This window comes from Rhinolophus ferrumequinum, chromosome 6 (genome assembly GCF_004115265.2).
Source record: "Rhinolophus ferrumequinum isolate MPI-CBG mRhiFer1 chromosome 6, mRhiFer1_v1.p, whole genome shotgun sequence".
Taxonomy (NCBI): Eukaryota; Metazoa; Chordata; class Mammalia; order Chiroptera; family Rhinolophidae; genus Rhinolophus; species Rhinolophus ferrumequinum.
This window is the reverse complement of record NC_046289.1, coordinates 29,248,833-29,274,504: the sequence shown is the minus strand read 5'-3', so window position 1 is coordinate 29,274,504 and position 25,672 is coordinate 29,248,833. Positions and strand designations below refer to the sequence as shown.

The 25,672-nt window shown below is 47.6% G+C and overlaps 1 long non-coding RNA gene and 1 other non-coding gene across 4 annotated transcripts; one reads left to right on the top strand and one right to left on the bottom strand.

The window, feature by feature from the left end:
- Window positions 1–366: 366 nt before the first annotated feature.
- Window positions 367–23,892, top strand: LOC117022885 (uncharacterized). 3 transcript variants are annotated; one of them, XR_004423136.1, is made up of 3 exons: window positions 367–1,042; window positions 4,164–4,326; window positions 23,528–23,892. It is a non-coding gene; the product is annotated as an uncharacterized LOC117022885 (long non-coding RNA). The 3 variants fall into 3 exon arrangements; XR_004423137.1 differs by lacking the exon at window positions 23,528–23,892 and adding an exon at window positions 5,282–6,463 and having other exon boundaries at window positions 367–1,005; XR_004423135.1 differs by lacking the exon at window positions 23,528–23,892 and adding an exon at window positions 5,282–6,463.
- LOC117024326 (small nucleolar RNA SNORA48) lies at window positions 23,517–23,650 on the bottom strand. Its single transcript, XR_004423405.1, has one exon. It is a non-coding gene; the product is annotated as a small nucleolar RNA SNORA48 (small nucleolar RNA).
- Window positions 23,893–25,672: the final 1,780 nt, after the last annotated feature.

Here is a 25,672-nt window from a genome sequence, read left to right as displayed (position 1 = left end):
AGCGGGACCTGTTTAACACAGATAAGGGCCCTTCCCTCCATCTCTTCCCCCTTCCCTACCCATCCCCCCTGCACTCCTCTTCCTAAATGTTACTCCTAGAAGGTAGGCTTTCTTTTTGCTTATTTTGTGTGGGTAAAAAAGAAAGGGGCATGCCTTGGCCTGGGAATGTGTGAGGAACCCCAGCCAAGATTGGGTGAGGAAGGGGGGTGACCATGGTGCCATGTGCTGGCCACCATGTCACATCTGGTCACATCCTCTCTCCAGGTCTCAGAGGCTCCCGTCTGGCTGCTTATCAGAATAACCTGCCGGTCTCTTCCTAGCCCAGCCCGGGCCACCGCGCACAACACTGCACAGAGAGGTCCACGCTCCACAGTCCACAGCATGAGCCCCATCTGAGGCTGCATTACCCTGAGGGAGCAAAGATTTTTCACCTAAAGGCTCTCTCTACTTGCCTAGCCACATCCCGGCAGGACTACATCTGCCCAGAGGCCATGCGCCTTTTTCTATTTTCTAAAAACGTAGGAGGGACCATGTCCATTCCCAACAGATCCTGCTTCTAGGGTTGAGGAATCCTCGTTTTAGAAATCTTGCCAGGTAGGAAAAGAATCTCAGAAGGTGAGTAGGTTCTGGGAACCCCAGCCCTGGAGAATCTCTGAGCTTCTCTGGCCTCCTCTGGGAAAGGTCCTCAGAACTCCAACGACATCGGTTGCCAGCTGAAAATCAGCTCCCTTGCTAAGGGGAGTCCCAACTAGGTCCTGACCCAGGAGTCCTGCCTCTTCCTGCCTCAGCCAGTGGCTCCAGCTGAACTCAGGTGAGCAGGCAATCTCCTGCCTAGTCGCCCATCTGCTCTCTGAGGCTGGCATAAAAGCGTCCTAGCGCCCAACTCTGCCCACGGGAGGAGCTCTCTGTTGCTAGGTGGAGCAGTTTGCCTGGGAGATGAGAAGAGGGTGAAACCAGCCCCAACACTCTCCAATGCAGAGCCGTGAATTTAGAGACAAGCGAGAGGTAAAGGGTCGCTGCGGTCTTCCTGGGGTTAAAAATGGTAAGAGAAGGTGGGAGGATTGAATTTTGATTCTTAGCAATCACGCCTTGTTTTGGAGTTCCCTGTACAGGAGATGCCCTGACCAGAAATTCCCAGGGCTGGACCCGGGCGCTCCCAAGCACCCCAAGCGCAGATAGCGAGAGCAAATACAGCGTGGCGGTCCCAAGCGCCAGCTAATTGTGACGTCCGACGAGCACCACCGACTCTCCGAGTCGTGCAGGTGCAGGGTCGACACCTGAAAGTGCGTGTCTCTTTAAATCTTGCGCCCTAGGCTTATGCTTGCCCCGCCCTAGTCCCGGCAAAGTGAGGACCCAATGTGGGTGCAGCATCTGAATTAGCTAGTGTTTCTGACAGCCTATGGTGCCTCCGTCCACGCTTTTCTAGGATTGGGGCCCCTAGAACCCCACCTCCTACAAGCAGGGTGAATCTCCTCTGACTTGAAGATCAGACATTGAGGTCTTTCCTGTGCAATTAAGAATACGTTTCCAGTAAATGCAGACATGGAAGAATATAGCAAATAATGATTGAGATTGCAGGCTCTGGATGTGACCTTGTTAGAGTACAGATCTGACTCTGAAGGGTTATGCCGGGCCTGGGACTCTGCATTTCTAACTGGCGCTCAGACGACATGAATGCTATTGGTTAGGCCCACAAGAGTTAGCACAGCTCCTCTAAAGGGAACCCGCTCCTTGAACCCAGGACTGGCTGCCTCATTTGCAGGGCCCAGTACAAAATGAAAAGGTAGGTTCCCGGTTTAAAAAATTAGAATTTCAGCAGAGTATTCAGTGATGGGGCCCTGTGCCGCTGTCTGAGCCTCATAAGGTTGAGAAGATTAAAGAAGGTTAGTTAGCTGTGGAAAACACCTGGCACCTGTGCATGGTAATTCCTGATAAGTTAGTGATCATTGCCCAGCCCAGGACAGCATCTCCCTGAACACATGGACTGTCAGACTGGGAGCTTATGTAGACCAACCTTCATTTTACAGACGAGGAAACTGAGCCCCAAAACAGGAGCTCAAAGAATAAATGTTGGGTGAATGGGGTGGTTTGTTGAGAGTCACACGTAGGCCTCCAGTCTGCCAGGCCAGGGCTTTTCCTTCTGGGCTTCTCAGTGCGGGGGTGGGAGGAGGTGATGATAGCCGGGAGGTAGCACAGCATCTCCCAGAAATGCTGAGGTGAGTGTGAGACTGTCTAGTTCGCTGAGGGTTGGCCCTGTACGAATACAGTCCTAACCATTGGATCACTCACCTGTTGGACTTCTAGAGATGTATGTTCTGAGCCCCTCACCAAGAGCATGAAATTCTGCAGAAACTTCAGAGATGCCCTCAAACACATTGCCTCTGAAACAGATCCAGGCTGCTGTGTGCTTAGTGGGTTCCTGGTGTACTTTCCAAAGTTTCTCTATCTCTTCCCTATTGCCACTTCTCTTTGCTGTCAGGGTGCCGGTCTCCAGCAGCTACTGTCTAAATTCCTTAAAATCTGATTAGAATCCAACAAATAACTCAGGCTATTATAATGGTGGTTAAAATAAGGACACATGACATCGGAAAGCATTAGTGCTTTCATCATGAGACAACTATTTCAGCTTCTCCAGGCTTTTATTTTTTTCAGCTGATTTCTGATTCTGTGCTTTCTTTTGCACATGAGTGAGGTTGCCATATATTGAATTCTGGATGATTGAGTTATTATTGTAGGAATGAGGAAACTGATAACAGAAAAGTCACAGGTTTTAAAAAGTATTGCCATTATTAGTATTTTAATTGTCATTATTAGGATAAGAAGATTGATAGCGACTTTCCATGGTCATTCTGAGAACTGGAGCAGCTCTTCACTTTCTAGTACAAATCAGGGAAATCCATGCTACAATGGCAGTTGTCCCTTCTCTCTCTAGAGGCCACCATCAGTCAGTTTATATTGAAGACCATGCTTTGCACTTGACCCCAATTGCACTTTCCCAGGGATGGGGGTGTACTGTGGCCAGAGATGTGAAGATGGGGTGGAGAAGCTATCCAACCCTCAGATTTGTGTCTACCCTGAACCAAGGCGCATACCATGGCTGCTTCTTCCCTCCCTCCCTCTAACCCCTCAAGGTGTCTTGTGATTGGCTTAGGAAATGAGAAATGGGTGAGGCTCAAGCCAGTTAGCACAAAGGACTGAGCAAGGCAACCGTCCTCCTCCCAGTGGTCCTCCCCACTTTCCTCTCTAGCCTGACCCTTCTTGTCTGTCAGACCCACCTCTGTGGCCCCTCTTCTGAAGCCCCTCCAGCTACCCCCAGAATTGTAGCTCAGCCCTGTTGTCACCACAGCTTAATAGTAATCACAATAGTAAGCTGCCATATTTGGGGCACTGTGCTAAGCCGTCCATTAATCTCAACAGCCCTACGAGGGTAGGTGCCATTATTGTTTGCATTTGCAGTTGAAGAAACAGAAGTAACTTGTCTGGGTTGTACAGAGCTGATTCCAAAATCTGGGCCTTAACCTCAGAGGTATACTGATGTAGTGTATCTTATTCTATGGAATAACTCCTGAGGAATAGACCAGCAGAGGCCTGGGGCTCCAGTCACTCCCGGAAGGAAGGAAGGAAGGAAGGAAGGAAGGAAGGAAGGAAGGAAGGAAGGAAGGAAGGAAGGAAGGAAGGAAGGAGATGGAGGCATTTTGGAGGGCAGTCATCTCCGCAGCCCAATTCCAGGGAGCTGCCTGGGATGCAGGGCTGAAGTGCTCTGCTTTTCCTGTGGCCGTGGCCTGCTCAGGACATCGCTGGCTCTTGGAAGTGGACTTGGGTAGGAAGCCTGTCACCTAGATGCCGAGGTCTCTGGGAAGTAGGCCTGGTGGAGAACAGTCCATATTTCCCTCATGACCAGGGACAACTTGAGGGAATGCAGTATTCATGAGTGAGAGACCCAGAGATGCTTGGGGAGGGCAGACCTGGGCCTGGAACGGCGCAGTCCCCGCCATGTGCCTTTGTAGAGCAGATTCCCCAGGAAGCCCATTTGTTTTGCCCACCAAGTCCTTGTCTTAGCCCCTGAATCAAGGGAGCAATCAGGGTTGCATGTCCCTCTGCCCCAAAGGCTGCACACTTTCTTCTTGTAGCATCACATGAACCTTCTTCCCCTTCTGTCTCAGAAGCAACACCAGGGGAGCCTTTCCCCTGGGGGTCCTGAGTAGGACTGGATTCCAGGATTGTGGACTGCCCCTGGCCATGCTGTCTCATGGATGGAGCAGGTTTGGGATCTCTCTGATGGGCTCTGCCTTTGTGTCTTTACACCCAGGTCCAGCCCTGCAAATGGTAAGTTTTGATGAGCTCATCTAGAAAGCCTGAAAGGCTGGACCCCTGGCCTGCCTACCACTCATATGTATGCATGTGCACACATGCACACAGACACATGCTCACACAAGTACACGCTCACAGGCACACACACACAGGCAGAAACACAGGCACACTCACACAGGCACACACACACAGGTATACACACACAGGCACATGCACACACACACAGGCGCACACACAGGCACACACACAGGCACACACAGCAGACACAAACACAGGCACACGCTTACACACAGGCACACACACACAGGTACACACACACAGGCACACGCTCACACAGGCACATGCTCACACACAGGCAGACACACACAAGCACACACTCACAGGTACACACACAGGCACACACTCACACAGGCACATGCTCACATGCCAACCTCCCAGTGAGTCTCTAACTGGCAATTCGTTCCAACCATTGTCTTGGTCCAGGAATGAGGTGACAAGTAAAATAAACAGACCTTCTGTTTACATGTGGCCCTTTTCTCTAAGCCTGCATTGTCCAATAGAATTTTCTTTGCTGATGGAAATATTCTGTATCTGCTCTGTCCAATATCATTAATGACTATTGAGCACTTAAAATGTGGCCAGTATGAAGAACTAAAGTTTAAATTTTATTTCATTTTAATTAGAATTTATACGGCCACATGTGGCTAGCAAATTGGACAACACAGATCTAGACTGGTAGGGATTAGCATACATTCCATATAAAAACGCCAGACCCAGGGCCTGATAAGTGGAAGGGGATGTGTAGGACAAACTGTTTAAAATTGAGACTAGACTGCTAATTCCTGGACGCTAGATCTGTGCTTGAGCCCTAGCTCAGGTTTAATAACTTCATCTTTGTCCCTCTTTCATACATTTTTATTTCTAATCCTCACAGCAACTCTGTAAAGATCATCTTACTCCCTTTATGCAGATGAGGCGACTGAGGCTCAGAAAACTAAGTGCTTGCCCCCAGGCCCCAGAGCTGACTGGTTCCAAAGCTGGGCTCCTCCCACTGGAGGACACTGCCTCTCCTGCCTTTTGAAGTCAGTTCATCTGGAGGGTGGCCCAGCCCTCCCACAAAGCCCGGGGGCACCTCTGTGAGAAACTGGGAGGAAGGGCGTGGCTGGCCCACCCACAGAGCCCAGCCTGCTCCCCAGATATCTCCCAGGAAGAGCCCACAGGTTTCTTAAGGAAGAAGCCAGGAGACTGCTGTGTGGGCGGTGGTGTCCAGGCCCCTCCTCCTGCCCAAAATTCTTTGCTTGCTGTTTGAATTCCACCAATGACAAGCAGGTTCTCTCTTTCTCTCCCTCTCTCTATCCCCCTGTCAGAAGAAAATATGGGAGAAAATAGCTTGGTTCCTGGAGAGGAAAAGGAGGTTTTGATAGGAGAGAGAGTCCTCTGAAGGGTGGAATAGAGGGAAGGGCAGGCCTGTGTAGAACCCCAGAATGGGTGAACTTGAATCAAAGAGCCTTGGCACAGGGTTCCTGGTGGGCAGTGTGGAATGAGCAAGGAAGCAGGGGAGAGAGAGAGAGAGGAACACTGGTTGGCCAGATTTTGGGGAGGCACTGAAGGCAAACTTTTCAACCCATTCAAACTGTTTCAGGCTCTCAAGCCAGCCTGGTTCCCTCCTGCCCCAGGGCCTTTGCATGCACAGCTCCCTGTACCTCCAATCCTCTCTAGCTTCTGCTTTGTTCACCCCTTTCTCCCTCCTTCAGCTCCCAGCTTAAAGATCACTTTCTCAGGGAGGTCTTTCTGCCTCCCAGGCTTTATATTGAATGTTGTATGTTCTCACAGCATCTGCTCCTTTCCTCCATGTGTTTAGCTCAGCTTCTAATGATTTACCTGTTAGGATTACTATTGGACTAATGTCTTATTGCCTCACTGGATGTTAAGCTTCATGAGAACTAGGGCCATGTGTGGTTTTGCTCTTGATTTTCGCCATTGCAACTCACTGTAATGCCTGGCACATCGGTGCCACTTTGTAAAAATTGGAGTTAAATAAATAAAGGTGAAGTGCGTCCATCCACCCCGGACTTCCTGCCCCTTTCCACAGAGAACTTGAGTTTGTCCAGACCAGGTACCAGAACTGTGGTTTGTCCATCCTCAAGTCCCCCTTCCTTCACTCATACATGGAAGAAAATCAGTTACAGTGTTTTGGGCTGCAAGTAACCAAAACAGCAACCAATAGAGGCTTAAACCCTAGGAAGATGTTTTTATTTAACTCACAAGAGGTCTGGATGTAAGGGATTCCAGAGAGGATTCATTGCTTCAATGCTGCCATAAAAAACCGGGCTTTTCCCATTTTTCTGCCGTCATCATCAGTGTGTTTGTTGCCACAGCAACAAACATTACATTCTCTCAAAACAGTATCCCAAACAGGAAGAAAAGAAGCAAAAAGGGGATTGGGAGGGTAGTTGTGTGCAAGATTGAATTAAAAGAGGAAAGTGGCCGTCTGTATAAACCTTTAGGATAGTACTTATGCTATTGCCCTACAGTTATTTCTTTAGCTATGACCACCCCTCTCCAGTATCCTCCGAACCATCTTCTTCATAACAGAGACTGTATTTGGGGAATCTTCTTTATCAGCCCCTTGCACAGCCTAGGGACCCACGGTGCTTCCAGAAGAGGGAGCCCTTCAGGGAGGCAAGAATAAGAGGTGGGGAGGGACCACACAGTGGGGAGAGGCTGTGTTGTTGCTAGGAGTGGGGAACTCAGAAGGAAACTAGGCATCAGGATGCTTGTAGCACAGCAAAGAGGAAATGGTAAATCTGAGAAAAGATGGGAGAGAGTTGTGGCAAACACTGGCACAAGTGGGAGGGAGCTGCAAAAAAGGGAAGGGCGTAACCCCCGAGGTTTGTGCCAACGCATCTTCCTGTGGATCCCAAGTGTTCCTTCCATCTCAATGGCTGCGTTTTCCTCCCAGAGAAGGCGAATGTGTGGCTGTCACCCTACTCAGAAGTGTATAGTGCAAGTGAGCCCTTGGGTGGATATTTCTGATGTTTCTTACAATAGTTGGATTTTAGATTCACCTCCCTCTTCTTACCTCTTATGGTCCAATGGAATTGAATGCTCAACACCAGGCCCTTTTTTAAAAAGTGGAGGGAGAGAAGCTATAATATTGGGGTAGTTAAGAGAGAAGGAAGTGGAACCGATCCCCTCTTTCTCCCCCATCTTCCCTCTCCTGTCCATATGGCATTCTCCTTAACCCTGGGTCATGACCTGCCTGAACAGGGTCCCTGCTGAGGCTTCCATGAGAGGATAAAGCCGACAGGGTGGGGCTGGCTCTCAAGGCACCATCAGATGGGGAAGGACAGGCTCACTGGTGTGATTGCACCTTTTGCTGGAAGTTGGTTCCCCCGTGGTCCTAGCCCAGCTCCCCACCAGTGCATCCTCCCTCTCATTGCCTTATTTCTTCCCACGTTCTACTTGGAAAGAAAGGACATTATCCCCACTGGCTCAACTGCTTTTTCTTGCCTGAAGAAACAAAGTTTAATTCCGGGAATGGAATCATCTTAATGGCTGGCTTATGCCGCCCCAAACAAAACATCTCAAAGTGGTTTCTTAAAATAACACATCAGAACCCAAAACACACTCAATAGCAAACATTTAAAATATTCAGTATGACTCTCAGATTACCTTTTCCTGCAGAAAGATAATCAGAGCAACAGTCTCTCAGATATTTTCCACACAAGGGAGAGTATTGTTGGGTCTGATAGCATCTCAGCCAAGCTACCGAGGTGGGAAGAGTATTTGAGCCTCACCCTCTGGGTTTTCAGTGATCTCAGCAAAGGAGTTAGGAACCAAAGACTAGGGACCATGGCTGTGAGACATTTGAAAGTATGGGAACCTCTGTAACTTGTTCTGTTGGGGGTTTCATTATCTTCCACGACCTTCACTATAGGGACAAATGATAAGCCTCTCAAATGAGCAAGTGTGGTTACCTTCCGTAGTGGCAGAGAAAGGGGAGACGTATGCTGCTTTGGGGATAGTGTCTGGTTTTAAGGGGAACTGAAAGTGTGAAGACTTCCAGGGTGTGTAGCTTAGAAGCAAAGGCAACTCCAAGCAGCTGTAGGCCTGGGACATGTCCAGGGAGCCAGGACCACTGTGTGAAGAGGGGAGGGTGTGGGCAAGCTGAGTGCAATGGGCTGTCACATTCTCAGCGCACTTTCCGGTTCTCTGGCTGGAGCAAGGCCCCAAGGCCCCAAAGGAGTCAGAACTAACCCAGTCCTCCCCAGGTGTCTCCAGGCTCCAGGACCCTTTCTTCCACCCATTAGGAGAAATTAGATGAGCCAAAGAAATCTGAAAGGGACCTGGGCGTCGGAGGTGTCTGGGGAAAGTAGGGGGAGATATGCTCAAGGTGGCTGAAGACTGTGGAGGGCTGGGGAACATACTCAAGCAAAAAATCTGTACTCTAATATTTGTGACAGTGGCTTAGAATTGTGAAGCGCTATCCAAACGCTATTATAAAATCTCAATGTCAGCTCCAATTTTAAGAGAAGAACTTCTGCCCAGTGGCCACTAGGGGGCAGCCAAGTCCCACATGGTTGACATGGTCCCTAGCTGGTTAGTAAGGTCGACCTTGGTTTACCAAGGGGAGGAGGGAAAGAGGGAGCAATCCTAGTGGACTGTGGCCATGGACATCCAGCCATCAGTGCACCCTGTGGCCCCCAGGCAAAGCTGAAGCAGGTCACCTTTGTTGGGTGCTTCTTTCCTTCCTCTCTGGAATCCCCATACTACACCCAAAACATACTCAGACTGAGCTTCTTGTCTGTTGCCTGTGGTCCCACCCACCTGCTGTTCCACACAGCTTGTGCTAGGACTGACCTGCCTCATCCAATTTTAGTTTTTAGTCCCTTGAGTTCTGCTAAAATGTTGGCTGATCTGAGAAAATCATTTGCACTGAGGAGCTAATGGCAGATGACAATTCGCATTTTAGCCCATCCAGGGGATTTGATCCCTAATAATGGTTATGTAACTTTAGTTTCCTCAGGCCACTGCATTGAGGGGTAGTAACTGTAAGACAACATATTTTTCTGGCATATTCTGCCACTGTTATGGAATCATCCAAAAGTCTCTTGCACCAATTTCTGAGACTTCCCGGAGGGTGTCGTACAGGAGTTCCACTTACGTGCCAGAACTCCAAGTTTCTACTACAACATTGAGGTGACCCACGTGTCCCCCACACAAAACCCAAAGTAGTATCTTACTCCCCATTATTATAATAATACAATTGACACTTATATAGCACTTATCATATGCCTGGCACTTTCCTAAGCACGTACTTATATACATTTAGTCTTCATAACAACCAGTAGGGGAAATTTGTTATTACCCTACAAATGATAAATTTGAGAAAACCAGAGAGGTTAAGTACTTTGACCAAGGTCACACAGCTGGTAAATGGAAGAGCCAAGATTCAAACCCAGGCAGTCAGTCTCTGCAACCAGGTTTTTAACCAGTGCACACACTGCCTCCTCAGAGAGCTTGGGAAACTGCATGTTCAGCCTCTACACACAACCTCCTTTCTCACTAGGACTGAATCTGAGACAGACTCTTGCCCTACTCAGCACTGCCCCTTCCTCTGACCTCAGAATCTCTGTTTTTCAGGTAGACTTCAGGGCCTGGCATTCCTTCTTTAGTATTAGTTATCTACCAGGCTGCTTCTACCGACAAGCTCCCTGCAACCCCTCCCCACTGCTGCTCTGGAGATCTAGACCAGGAGACAGACAGGCTTGGAGAAGGCAAGTGGACTTTTGGCAGCCTCTCTTACCTTACCCTGTAGGCAGCCACCTCGTGTGATGGTCCTCATGGCAAGTGGAATGATCCCTTTTGGGTCAAAGGAATCATAGGACCATAGAGCTAGAAGGAATAGCAAAGCTAAGACCCATCCTCTCATTTTATATCAAAAAAGAGCCCACAGAGGTAAAATAACTTGGTCAAGTTCACAAAGCTCAACTGGGCTAGAAACTAGATCATTCTGTTAATAACAGCAACAATATGTAACATTTATTAAGCACTTACTGCATGCCAGATGCCAACACTAAGCCCTTTATGTGCACTGTCTTATTTAATTCCTTCAGCAGCCCTGTAACCTAGCTCTGCTCTATCTTCCTTTTACAAATGAAGAAATTGAGACTTCAAAACTCAACTTGCTCAAAAATCACATGGCTTATAAACTGTGGAACTGGGATTGAACCCAGGTTTGTCTTGGACTCCAAAGTTGCTGCTCAGAACTATTATGGAGTAAAGGGAGTCAGCATCCTTATTAAACTCTTGCAAGAGGAGAGCAAGCCTGGTTGTGTCTTGGTGGGAGCCAAGGCTCAGATATAACAGCACATGGAGACAGGCCACAATCATACATTCCAGGCCCCTCTTACGCTTGGCAAAACCACACACCTTGGATGACATGAACCCAGAACTGCCTGGGACCGAACCTGAATCCTGTGTGCAAGTTAGATTTATCTCTATATAGTTGGGGCTGGGGAAAGGTAGGTTACAGGGGTTGATAACACCAGGACACAGCGTGGGGGGAAGCTGATGTAGGTGAGGCAGGATCCTGGCCTGGTGGCTCTGACAAAAACAAAGCCAAAGCAACCCTGGTTCTGGTGAAAGCATGCATGGCCCGCGCCTGGTGCCCAGACTGGAATGTCTGAGTGCTCCAAAGGAGAGGGCTATAAGGCAAAGCTGAAAGGGCCTTCTCATTGGGAATGCAGGTGACTTTGCTGTAAGCCCTCCACCCGAAAGAAGGAAGGGGGGTGCTTTCTCTATTGGCAGACTGGCAACCTAAGTGGGGTGTCATATTGACCAACTAGTGTCAGTGGTGTCAAGGGGATAGAGCTCAGGAGGCCAGTGGTGACAACGGGAAGAGCTGGAATCTTAGCAGTGAGTGGGCTGGTGCAACTCTCAGCTGTGGCCCCAAGACATAGAATCAAGGGGAAGGAACGAGATAAGACCTCAGCACCTTGGAGGGCCTGCTTAGCACCTAGCCACTGGTGGTGCAAAGAGCGTCATTCAGTGGACCGTATGTCTCAGCTTCCCATTCTGATTCCGTGGGGACTCAGATCAAAGCAGTCCCTTCTAGCTATGCCTCAGACCTCAACGTGCTCTGGGAATATGCCATCCCCTATATGCCTTTGTCTTTACATATAACCCTATAAGTTGCCCCAACCACGTGGCAAGAGGGTCCCTAATCTCTCTAGATTTCAGAAAGATAAATCAGACAATGTGAAATCCATGGCAAGGCTGGACACCGAATTCTAGGTTCCAAACTCTGGGTTAACAGGAGAGAAAAAAAGGTCCAGGAGGTGTGAGCTGTCACACCAGATGATCAGGGGCAGACAGAGGTTCCCACTAGAGGACCATCAGGACGCACACTCTAGATGTCCTCTTTGGGTGACGTCGGAACCAGGCACGCAGTTTGATTTACCTTTTCCCCTTCATTGCACATAAAAATGTTTTGTTTTGTTTTTAACACATTATTTTCAAAATATACATGGAACAAAAAGGGGTACGGTGAGGAGCAGTGTCCCTCTTACCCTTTCACCCTGTCCCTCCCACCCCACAGTCAATCACTGTTGACAGTAACATCTGCCCAATGTTTTACAGTTTAAACAATGATTTCCCATAAATTAGCTCATCGGATCCCAGCAATAACGCCCTAAAATATGTTAGGGATAAACTTTTATTGCCTCCTTGTACAGACTGGGAGTCCAGCTGAGGGAGATTAAGTGACCTACTCAGAGTTATGCTTCTAGTAAACGGCAGAGCCAAGATTTAGACCCTGGTGGTCTGAGCCCAGCTTCTGAGCCCTTTGAATTACACCACGCTGCCTCCCTCGGTAAAAGAGTTCTGGGTTCTCAAAACTTGGAATCTGCCATAAATAGTTCGCCTTCTACAAAGAGAGACTTGTTGTTGGTCAGGAAACAGGAAAACTCTCATCATTTCTTGAGTATTTACATTCCAGAGGGGACTGTTCATTCTCTGCTTTGAGGCAGGTTTACGTCTGTGTTTTAGATAATCCTACAATTAAAAGTCAGCGTTGGGGAAGCTTTTCGGCATCCTGCGTGGGCTGGTTTCCTAGGGCTGCCTAACACAGTACCACAAACTGGGTGGCTTACAAATCAACAGAAATGGATTCTCTCACAGTTCTGGAGGCCAGAAGTCTGAAATCAAGGTATTGGCAGGGTCGGTTCCTTCTGGAGGCCCTGAGGGGGAATCTGTTCCAGGCCTCTCTCCCAGCTTCTGGTGGCTGCTGGCCATCCTTGGCGTTGCTAGGTCTGTAGAGGCATCACCCCAATCTCCGCCTCCATTGTCACACAGTATTCTTCGTGTGTGTGTGTGTGCGCGCGCGCGTGCGCGTTCTCTTTTGTAAAGACACCAGTCATCGGGTTTAGGGCCCACCCTAATCCCGGATGACCTCATCCTAACTAATTACAGCTGCAAAGACCCTACTTCCAAATAAGGTCACCTTCTGAGGTTCTGTGTGGACATGAGTTTGGAGAGGATACTTATTCAACTTAGTACATGATAGCTTCCTGTTTTGTTCAGTAAATAAGGTTGGCACTTCTAGAATACTCTGCGCCTTCCTTAACCAGCCGTGTCCTAACCCAGGAAGGTGGTGCTGGGACAACTCTGCCCATCTGACAGGGGAGGAAAGGAAAAGGGAGTAAGACAAATGGAGGTATCTTCAGAGCAGCTCACAGACTGCGGCTGGCTGAAGCCCAGAGACAGCATGTGCTGGGCCTGGGGTGCGGGTGGGGGGAGGGCGTCATTTTACCTGCATGGCTTTTGGGTCAAAATGCTTGTATTTTAATGAGCATAACAGTGGGACTGAGGGAAGGAAGAAGGGAGGAGGAGAGCTGGTTTCTTCTTAAAAATTAAACATGCTCTCCCCTTCCCCCCACACAAGTAAATAGTTGGGAATTAATTTAACCTGGAAGAAATGAAATTTTTTCAAAGAAAATTTTAAAGTAGGAAGAGGGAAGGAAAACAGGAAGGAATGAAGAGCTTCACTCGGCTCCTGATTGTGAAACTAAATAGAGTTAAAATTACAATGGAATGTAAATTAAAGCTATAATGAGCTGCATCGCAGGGTTTAACAAATAAATAGTAAAACTCATCTGGAGTATGAGTGGGCGAAATGACAAAAAATGTTTTGGGGAAACAGAATAACCAGATAGCCTCACTATATTTTATTGGGTTGAAGACAAGAAAAATGGGCTAGGAGAATAGAATAGACTCTACAGAAACAGATTCAACTTATTTAAGGACTTGATGTAAGAGGAATAAGCATCAACACAATGCTTCAAGAGTCACTATAACAAATATCATCTAAATGGTGGGACATCAGCATGGATCAGAATTAGCTTATATCCATATTTCATACCGTGCGCTGCATTTCAAATGGATTTTAAAAAGCCAGAGAAGGAAATGGAAAAGCAAATGTGTTTCAACTATGATGAGGAGAAAACATTTTGACTATTGATGAAATAGATATCAGGGACAGGATGGATGAAACCAAATGTGTTTTTAAAAGCCTTTCGTGCCACAGATGTAATAAAGCAAACACAAAAATGAAAGCCACAGAAGGGGAAGAAATACATGTGGCAAATAAAGCTTTTTATCCAAAATAGCTAAGGAACTGATAAAACTATAAAAGACTAGTATCCTGCTCCTTTTTTGATAAATAGTCAGAGGAAATGAGCAGATAGTTTACACACAAAGCTTTACATAGAAAAATGAGCAGCCCCACTCTATATCTTGAACTTGCAATTTGAGCAACTTTTATATTGTTATAAAAATCAATTTAAATGTTAAAAGTTAATATTCAATTATTCAAATTCCCTGGAGACTAATTTGGCAAGAACTACAAAACAATTCCTATCCTTTGATCCCATAATCCTACTTTTAAGGAAATGTCTAAAGAAAATAATGTAAATGAAAAAATGATTTCTACAAAGTCTCCATTGCAATATTATTTTTTAAAATAAAAACCAACCACTTGCACGATGATTTCTATATCAGTGTGTCTCAGAGTGGGGTCTTAGTTTCCTCTATGTCAGAATCACCTGGGAAGCTTATAGAAACGCAGATTCTCGGGCCACACTTCAGACCTGGTAGATCAGAATCTCTGAAAGGAGCCTGGAAATATTCATTTTATCAAGCAGGCCAGATGACTCAGAATTGCACTAAAATTGGCTCGCCACTAAACTCTATGCACACTGCAGACTGTGGGAGCATTTGGAGCACTAAACTGTGTTTTGAATGACAGACCCAGTGCATACACAGAAATTAGAAGAGAGAATTACGATGACCTCAGAGAGAACAACAAAGCCCATGGCATGGCATGGCCAGTGGCCATAACAGGATAAAGTTCTTGGGTGTTCATCATGTTGTACTTTGTTCTATAGATCGTTTTAAAAGTTCATCATGGTCATACAAGTTTTCATTTATTTGTCACACTCCCAGGAAGGTCACTTGAAGAGTTAGCAGAACACTTACAAAGAAACTCCAGGATTCCTGACTCAAGCCATACCTGCTTAGATGTGTCCCCCTGCCCTGTTCCTCCGTTGGACCCCCATTTCCCTGGTGAGAGCAGGTCCTTTTTGCCTTGGATTTGATCCAAGGCCTGGCACCCCATTATGCATTATGCCAGTGCGTTCTTGGCCATGTCTGGTGTTGGAGCTGCTGTGTGGGATGTAGTCCACTCGTAAGGCCATTTTACTGACCGTACATTTTTGCACCGAATTGTGGGTGGGCGGAGCTTAGCAGGCATCATCCTGGAGACTGTTGAGTATTTGCTTTTCAGGACGAGGAGGGGAGACAGGTCTGACGGGGTATGTTGCTAATGCAACTCTGATCTTCCCTGGCTCCCAGAGGGCTTACTTCCCTGCGGGCTGACCCCCGAGGCACAGAAATGCCACCAGAGCTCTGCTTCCCACAGAAACCTCTTTCCTGTAACCAGGAAAGGGGGCTCTTTGCCAGAATCTGTGGATGTCACAAGATATTACCATCTAGTCAAGGTTGGCCAACCACCCCAAGAAGGCTGGGTAAATGCCCAGGGTGCCAAGCCAGGATGTGCCTGTGCAAGAGGGAAGAGTCCACTCTCTACCATGAAGTAGCCAAGGGAGAGTGGGGTCACCAGGCCTTGCCCAGCAACATACCCAAGATTTCATTCTTGATGTTCTGCAGCCCTGAGGGAGGGTACAAACACCTCCTTACAAACTAGCACCCCTGTTCCCTGGCCCTGAAATAGCAGATTGCACCCCTTCCTGGCTATCTCATAGCTGCTTCCTTCATGTGACACCCAGCTTTGGCAGCCTTGCAGGGTCCAGCAGACGGGGCCCCTTTTCTATAAGGGAGACCCAGCAGGGGAAACAGTTCCCTCAGGACACCACAGTGGGACCTTGGAAATTGTCACTCTGCTCCTGGCGTCCATCTGTCACCCCATAATCTAACTGCTACCTTCAGCCCTTTCTCGAGTCCTTCCTTTGGGGTCAAAAACCAGCCCAGAGAGCAGATTTGGCACTCTCCCAGCCTCCTGTGCAGTGACCTTCCCTCTGGAGGAAGAAAGAAGAGCAGAAGGAGGAGAGGCAGGGAGAGACCCTGGGCAGCCACCTGGGATCCTGTTGTGACTACGGAATGGACCTTTGATCCAAAAGTATTTCTTGAATGCCTACTATGTGCCCAGTGCTGTGCTAGGAAGCTACAAACATGAACAGACAGACACGACCCTGCCCTCATGGCAATGACAGTCCAATGGAGGAGGCAAAAACTAAACAAGGAAGCAAAGTCACGAAGTGACATATTTATATTATAAACAGTGTTCAGAAGGAAATTAACAGGTGCTGTGACAGAAAATAAGTGGAACTTGACTTCAGATCGATGGTCAGGGAAGGCCTCTTTGAGCTGAGCCTGGGTGGCAGGAAGCTGTTGACAGGGAATAGCATTAGGCTGAGGAACGGACAATTACAAAAGCCCTATGCAGGAAATGAGCTCGTGTTCTAGGAACCGTAAGTTCATTAGGGTTGGGGTTCAGTGAGTGAGGCAAGGCCTGAGATGGTTGGAGGGGTGAGCAGGGGCCAGGCCAGTCAGGCCGAGTTTAGGGATTTTGGTTTTTGTCCGAGTAGAATGGGAAATCATTGAAGGGTTTTAAGCAAGTGACATGACCTGCTTTAAATGTTCAAGTATCACTGTGGCTGTAGTTGTGGGAATAGGCTTTTGGGGCAGGACTCGGAGAAAGGTGAGCATTTAGAAGCCCCTGCAGTGTCTAGGTGAGGATGGACACTGGCTTGGACTCACGGGTGGAGTGGAGATGGAGGTGAGGGATTTGAGACATAATTGGGAGGTTGGACCTAAAGGACTAGCTGATGGACTGGACTGAGGAGAAAGGAGGAATTGAGATTGAATTTCTGACTTCCAGCTTGAGCAGACTTATCTATATGTCTTCTATGGGCAGTGCCATTTACCATGGTGGGAACGGCTGGTGGGAGGGAGGGGGACAGAGAGTACAGGGTGGCAACAGGACAAGGTCTGCAGGCTTGTCCTGACTCCAAAGTCAAGGAAGTTATTATCTCCTGTTCCTTCATAGCTTCTCCCGCTAGGCCTGTTAACCCCATTCTATGGGCTGAGAAAATTGCTTGAGCACGGTGAGCTAAGACTCAGGGCTGAGACATAACACCAAGGAGCCAAGATAACACCGAGATAACCTCTTAGGATACAGTGGCCAGGAGTGTCCAATCCACCTTCCACATCCAATCCATCTTACTTGTTCCTCAGGGACAGAGCCACCGCCCAGGCAAAGGTCATCAGAACATGCTGTCCTGAGCAGACTCAGCCGTTATGTATTACTTGGGTAATTACGGGAAGCATCTGCATTTTCTTTATTGTGTTGGTGATGATCTGCACACATCCAAAGAACTGAAAATAAACAGCAGGAGGGCTGATTTGTTTGAAGCTGGGTCAGTGCTTATTTTCTGAAAGGTCGAACCTCCTTGACATGGATGTAAGGTTACGTGAAATGGGCCTGTGCCTGGACGTGGTCTGTGGTCCGAATATACAGGTGGGTAGGATTGGCAATGAAAATCTTAGCCGTAAACTCTCTGTCTCTCTTGCCTTGCCCTGCGGCCAGATCACGCCTAGAACATGGAAGACACACTTGGCAGATCACCCAGTTTGCCCTGGTGCTGCTCTGATTCTATTTCACCCCCTGCCTTGACACACTGAACAAATGGGTACCCTTCCCTAGGCCTTTCCCATCTGCCAAAGGGCAGATGGAAGAGAGGGCAGGGAAAGTTAGCAGAATATTGATTTTCTAGTGTCGTTAGTCCGTGACAAAAAGCCTCACAGCTGGCCCTTCTTTCTAATCCCCTTTTCTACAAGTAGAGGGGCCAGTATTCCAGGAATGACAAAGCCACAGGATAAAAACAGGGCATCATATGAATCTAATATGGGGTAGAATGCAAAATTTTGATGAAATTTTGTTAAATAAAATATTAAACTCTGTTGAAATTTCCCAGTTGTAGCTGCTGCTGTAGGGCCAGCAAACCAACCTGAGGTCCAAGGTCGTGTTCCTCCGGCCTAGGGGAAGCTCTGCTCCACCAGGATCTGCTCAACAAACTTCATCTCCTGGGGGCTCGGCATAGGCCAGAGATATTTGGCAAGGGAGAGAGATGGTTTGTGGCACATAGAGGAAAAGTCTAGACCCTACTCCTGTCCCATTCCTCCCCACTAGAGATTGAAACGCATGGGTACCGACCCCCAAGCGCAAGACTGCTGGCAGTGAGCCGAGGTACCCACGGTGTGAGAACCGTCTCTCCTGTGGGTCCCGGTTCTAAAGTGGTAACTGCACAAAAAGGCTGTGTAACTATTCCCTAACACTCAGGGCACACTTCTCTAATAGGCTCAGTAGACGCTGCCTAAGGTCCTGTCATGGTTAATTTTATGTGTTAGTTTGACCTGGCCAGGAGGTACCCAGACACTTGGTTAAATATTATTCTGGGTGTGTCTGTGAGTGTGTTTCTAGATAAAATTAACATTTGAATTGGTAGACCAGGTAGAGCAGATTGCCCTGCTAATGTGAGTGGGCCTCTCCCATCTGTTGGAGGCCTGAATAGAACACAAAAGGCAGAATAAGGGAGAATTCAAACTCACTGTTTGACTGCCTTCAAGCAGGGCATTGATCTTCTCCTGTCTTCAGTGTTGGACTGGGACTTACACATTGGGCCCCCCGCCCCCCACCCCGGTGTTACTCAGCCTTTCAGATTTGAACTAGAACTATACCATCGGCTGTCCTGGGGCTTCAGCTTTCTGAGTGCAGACTGTGGAACTTCTTAGCCTCCAATACCACTTGAGCCAATTCCTTATAATAAATCTCTCTCTCTCTCTCTCTCTCTCTCTCTCTCTCTGTATGTATGTATATATATATATATATATATATATATATATATATATATATATATATCCATATCTATATGTCTTCTATTGGTTCTGTTTTTCTGGAGAACCAACTAATACAGTCCCACAACACTTTTAGGGGCACATGGAAGTGTTTTGATTTTAATTTCCTTTAAAATCAGAAGAAGATGAATATATAAAAATCAGTCAAGGCTGGATTACATGTAGTCTTAAAATATAATTTTTAATATGTTTTTATAGAGGAATGGGCCCGTGAAGGCACAAGTGCCTAAGGCCCCTGAAAGTCCTAATGTGACCTATTAACACTCTCCAGTGTCCCATCTTTGAGGGTTGGGAGCCATTTTACCGGGGACCCAATGTCCACACCATGGGTTGACTAGGATGGTGTTTCCATGGCCTTGCACGGACCTTGAAGAAGAGGTTATTTTGAGAGCTGTCGTCTGGAGTCATATCTATTAATAGAACTATGTGTATCTAATGGGGGATGGGTCTAGCAGGGCAGAAAACAGAGTAGAGTCCAACCAGGCATGCGATAGTAAAGCTTCTCCTCTGAAAGAGGACGACTATGGAGAAGCATCCCTCCATGCTTTTGTCACCAGATTTCCTGTGTCCTGTCCTGAAGTTTGTCTAATCAGGTGGGCCTCTCTGTCTTATAGACCAGGATAAATGTTTAGTAAGGCTACACGATGTGTCGGATACTGCTCATGGCAGAGATAAACAATTAGATACTTGCAGCCTTCCCAGGCAAACAGCCTGTAAATGAGCAGTTAGAGCAGAGTACACAGTGCTGTGGGATGAACTACAAAGGCTTCACAGAGGGAGTACGTGGTCAGGGCTTGGAAAAATGGATATGATTTTGGCCACAAATGTAGCCCCAGGGAAAAGGGGAGAGCAGGCATGTGTCTTACCAACCTCCCACGGGGAAGAATTTGTTGGCGATGGTCAGAAATGTGATAGAAGCAACAAAAGTTACATTAAGTGGGTTCTGTAAGTTGTGAGCCAAAAAGGACAGCTCTATTTGTTCTGGGACAGTATAAAATGATTTATTCCAGTCCTCCCACCCCAAATAGAAACAAATGTAAATTAAGAGCACCTTTTCTTAGAAGACCTACCACTACCGCCACCAAGTATTCTGTGCCACGAAACCTTTTTACTCACCGGCACTTTCACAGAAAACGAAGGGGAAAAGGACCTTTCAAGCAGACAGCATTGCAAGGCAAGGCAAGAAGGCCCAGTGTTCTGGAATGGCTAGTAGTCCTGTCTAGTCAGAAATGGGAGTGTAAGAATGGCACGGCCCTGTCAAGACGCTTACCCTAAAGGAGGAAACTGGTACTAAGAAAAGGGGTATCCTTGCCTTTTGTGGGAGGAGGGTGCCCTCTTAATGATGAGCATGATAAAGTATGTGTCTAGAGTTGTAATTTTAGGACTCTAGTTCTAAACATCCCGATTTAGAGCTAGAAACTAATATGTGGCATAGTGTGGTATAATCAAAAAAAAAAATTGGTCTTTGTCCTTGGTTCCTGGCATAGAGCTCCTAAAACCCTTAGGATTTCTTTTTTTTTTTTAAAGATTTTTTTTTAATTGCGGAAGGGGTACAGGATTTTATTGGGGGACAGTGTGTTACTTCCAGGACCTTTTTCCAAGTCAAGTTGCTGTCCCTTCAATCTTAGTTGTGGAGGGCACAGCTCAGCTCTGGGTCCAGTTGCCGTTGCTAGTTGCAGGGGGCGCTGCCCACCATCCCTTGCGGGACTAGAGGAATTGAACTGGCAACCTTGTGGTTGAGAGCCCACTGGCCCATGTGGGAATCAAACCGGCAGCCCTCGGAGCGAGGAGCATGGAGCTCTAACCGCCTGAGCCACTGGGCCGGCCCAACCCTTAGGATTTCTTGATAAGTGTCTTTTGCTATTCATAACGAGCCCTTCTGGACACACTGGACTTTATACTAATGAGGTGACTCAGGATGGGGCTCCTTAGATAACTTCAGGATGGGGGTTGATCACCAGAAAGACCAAACACATGATTAGAGAGTAGGAATTTTCAGCCCCACCTCCCAACCTCTGAGGAAGGGAAAAGGGCTGGAGATTGAGTTACAAATATTCTGGAACAAGGAGATGTGGCGAACTTCCTGGGTGGTGAACACATCAGGGGCTAAGTGGGTGACACGCTTTGGGAGGTCATGGAAGCTCCCCTCCCCTTCACCTCCATGCTTTGCCCTATGCATCTCGTCCATGTGGCTGTTCCTGACTGAGTCGTATCCTTTATGACAATCGTAAATAGAGCATTTTCCTGAGTTCTGGGAGTCATTCCAGTGAATTATTGAACTTGAGGGGGAAGAGTTGTGGAAACGCCCCATTTGCAATTGGTCAGGCAGAAGTAAGGGTCATCTGGGGACCCCACTTGCAGCTGGCATCTAAAGTAAGGTCAGTCTTGTGGGACTGAGTCCTTTAACTTGTGGGCTGTGATGCTAACCCCAGGTAGATAGTGTCAGAATTGAACTGAATTGTTGGACACCTAGTTGGTGATGGAGAATCAGAGAATTCATGTGGAAAACCAGTACATATTGGTGATTTCAAAAAAAAAAAAAAAGACAACACATTTGGAGTCAGAAAAAAATGCATATAGAGATGGTAATTCACAAGCAAACATCAGCAACCTGGTTTAAGAGAGACAATTTACAAAGAGGCTCACACACTTCACAGTTTGCTTTTGGCTTTTGCAAAGTCCTTTTGTCTTTAAAGCCAAGCCTATGAGAATCAGTTCCCAAAAACAGGGCTTCCAAGGAAAAACTAGATCTTCTGTTTGTTTTAATGGCAAGCGAGGAGGCCGAGAAGGAGGCCCTGGATTACACAAGTTTGCCAGGTCCCTGCCCTCTGTCACTGAACTGGTATAAGAGGAGGCTTCCTGGGGCTTCAGGGCCTGGAAGCTCACTGGAGGCACTTCCCTCTGGAAAGACGCGGAAGGAAGCAGCCGGACTCTGGGCTCCAGCCTGGCTCTTCCACAGATGTCCCCCAACCCCCATGCCTTTGGGCAAGTTGTTCCCATCTTGGGCCTCAGTTTTCTCATCTCTAGAAAGAGCGGTACTGGATTTGATGACGCTAAGGCCCATCCAGCCCGAAGCATGGGATTCCATGGCTCTAACTCAGGGAAGGAGCCCCAGATGGCTGGAGGATACAGTAAAAGAATGGACATGGGGGCTTGTCACATTGAATGACAATGACTGATGAGTAAAGGAATTCTTCAGAGAAGCAAACTACCCCGAACCAGATTACTTCTGCCCTACCCCTGAACCAGAAGCTCTCCATGAAATCAGAGAAATAGACAGGATGCTGGCCCCAGGTCAGCAGAGGCCATGCTCCAAGTGATTGGAAGGTGTCCTGTTGAGCAACCCCCATTCTCCGCTGTCCTGGCTTCTCCCCAGCATGTTCTTTCCCAGGCAGGGACAGTACGGTCACCACCCACCACACGTTCCAGCGCCTGCTCACCTGATGATCCATTAAGATGCTGGAAGCTCATTTGCTATGCACATGACAGAGAAGGGAGGGAGAGCTGCTCTGCTGAATGGTAGAATCTGGATTCAAAAATACGTCTGCTGACTTAAAAGACGGGTTGAACCTAAAGAGACTGTTTATTTAATAGGGAGCAAGGAGAATCCCAAGCTCAGATCAAAAAGACCAACTAGGTCAGGGATTGGCAAACTCTGGCCTGTGTGCTAAATCAAGCCAGCAGTAGGTTTTATAAAATTAGGTTTTATTGGAACACAGCTACTTTTCTTCTATGTCTGCTTTCATGTTGCAACGGCAGAGTTGAATAGTTGCACGGGGATCGTATGGTCCACAAAGTCTAAAATATTTACTATCTGGCTGACCCCTGAACTTGACAAGGAAGTCCAGGTGGGGAGATTTGAATTTATTGTAGCTCAAGTGAAAAGGTTTTTTGTTTTTGTTTTTAAAGTGTGTGATTATTTAGTCTGCATTAATAGGATTATAATGTTAAGACAAGGAATGTATTAGATAGATAGGTCTCCTTTAGATGTAAGTAACCAAAAGTAACACAAAATTATCTCAGCACAGGGGGAATATATCAGAGGGACGCTGTGGTATCTCACAGATGACCAAGCCTCAGAGAAGGCAGTGAGCCTCAAAAACGGTCTAATCAGGAAATTTCTCTCCACCTCTCACCTCTTCTGCCTATAATTGCTTCCCTCAGTACAAACCAGCTTTCTGTGCATGGCAAAAAAAAACATGGCTACGGCAAGCTTCCTATCCGTAGTTGGCTAGTTTTCACCAATCTTTGTTTTTTGTCTTCTTTCTCAGCACATAGAAAGATGACATCTCCATCTCCCAGCCTCCCCTGCAGTTAGTGAAGTGAGGCTACAGGTGGAAGTCTGACTGGGAAATGTGGATAGAAGTGATGTACGTCACTTTTAGGCAGAAGCCATCAGAGCAGCCATTCTCCACACCCTTCCCCCACCCCTCCATTACCCTCACCCTCTTCTTTGGAGCTCGAAGTGAAAGACTCTTAAGAGGATGGAGCCTCAGTATAGAAGGATCTTGGATCCCTGAATCACCAGTTGGAGGAGCGCTTCCCCAAAGAAGTACCCAACTCTATTAAACTTTGCATGAAAAGGAAATACATTTTTATTTGATTAAGCTACTAACATTTCAGGGTTGATAACATAGCCTACTCTATCCTGGTCAGTCTACCTGCCAATAGCCACTGAGTTATTTGTTTGTTTGTTTGTTCTTTCTTTTCCATGTTCCAGGGTATGAACCAGGCATGGGCACAGACCAAAAGCCAACCGGGGTAAGCAAGGAGTTACTTTGTCCTTAGCTGATGTATGACAAGCGCCACAAAACCAGATGCCACTCTACCCAGGTCAGGGAACCACTGAGTTTTATAGCTCACAGTTTCAGTTACCAAAGAGACACTCAAGCCCCCAAATCTCAGGCAATGAATTGATTGGAGCAGCTTAAATGCAGTGCCAACCTCTTGGCCAATCAACTGTCCTTGGGGGCAGAATCGTAGGTGAACAGGGCAGCCCCTACAAGGACCACATGGATGGAGTTTCGGGGGGTGCGGTTTCCAGAAGAAAGCCTGGAGAGTTGTAAGGGGTGGAGGAGAGGTGGCAAAGGGAGACAGTAGACACAGTGCTGGCTTACTCAGCGCTGGAGTATTGTACTCTGATTACTATATTTTGAAAGGGATGCTGAGTCAGGATTCCTGACAAAACCATTGAACAAATTGGGAAGAAAGGGAGTGGAACAGTGAGGAAGAGGCCTAAAGAGCCCTGACCTAAAAGGTAGAACTGAAGGAAGTGGGGGATATTTAATCTAGCAGATAGACTTGGAAGGAACACAGGGACTCTCTTCGAGTTGGTAAAGGACTGCCCCACGAGAGGGACCCTGCGCTCCTCCAAAGGACCACACAAGGCCCAGAAAGTGGACCTGACAGAAAGGTCAGATTGCAGCCCACCTCCAGGAGAAGTCCTAACTGTTTTGGCCAACCAGGAAGGGCTCAGACTCTCTTAGCACGGGTTGAGCTGTCTGTCAGGAGGGCATACCAGCCAGCTCGGTTAGAACTGCCCAAGACGAGATTTTGGTGATCCTGTCCTGTCTGCACATTCCCCTCCAATACTGAGATTCTGAGAATTCCCTTAAATCGGTCCCAGTGTGACCAAGACAAGTAAACGCTGGTGTGAGGGAGGATACAACCTATTGGCGTGGTCCGCATGGTCCAGAAGCCAGCCACTGCCCTCGTAGTGCTCTGGAGTTTTGGAAGAGGGCTGCTGTGGACGCTCAGGAGACCCTGTAAAGACACTCTTCCACCGCCCCCCTGTTGCGGATCCTTGAGGCCACGGCTAGAAGGCAGGGCATGGCCATATGGGGGGCAAGGAGGCGAGATCTCCCAGCAACTGTCCCAACACTTTGTGGGCCAATGGGCAGAGACAACACACTCACAGAGCTTAGAGGCTAAGACAGCGCCACATGGTGTAGAACCAGGGGTCTTCTCCCCTCATTTTATAAATGAAGCCCAAGTGATGGTGTGACTTAAGTCACTGGCAGAGCCAACACTAGAATTCTGCTCTTCAAGGTCTTATAGGAAAAAGGGCAGTATAGAGCGGGTGTTAGGAGTGCAAACCAGAGCAAGGCCACCTGACTCTGCTACTTCCCTGCTGTGTGATCTTGAGCAAGTTAATTTACCTCTCTGTGCCCCAGTTCCTCAATTATAAGATGTAACTAGAGATAGCACCTACCTCAGAGGGCTGTTTTGAGGGTTGGATTGGTTATCATTTCTAAGGCTCAGAGAGCTACATAGACAGGAAGAGGCAGATCCAGGATTTGAACCTAGATCTGCCTGATCCTGAAAATCAAGCTTCTCCTGCTTCCTACCCTCACCATGCTGCCTTCCTGAGCCCACAAATTGAAATATTTTCTGTTATCATCTCAGGGAGGGCTCCCTTGGTCAAGCTTGTGTGTGCCAGAACATTAAAAAGCTTCTATTGTCCCACATGGGGACACTGAAGCACTGATGGTCACACTGACATGTCACCTCTAGGAAGGGGACCTGAGTAGTAAAACCTGCATCAGATGCTCCTTTGAGTCAGGTTCTTGATGTGAAAGTAACCAGTGTGCTCACAAGCTGCTCAGATAATCCTGGCAGGCCCGGGTGTCTGCTTAGCCCTAGGGCTCTCTGTCTAAAAGGCTGGGTTGGATCTAACTGCCCCCTTCTCTGGTTTCAGGTGTATCATGAGCCTGTCAGCCATTGTGCAAAGGCAGCCCCTGAGGGATGAAACAGGAGAACAAGGATGGGCATCACCAGGAAAAGCATCCTGGCATCCTTATAGTTAGACAGAGGGTCTGCTTGGGGCTCCAAGCCCTGCCTGGGAGGCTTCCCATCAGCCAGCAGG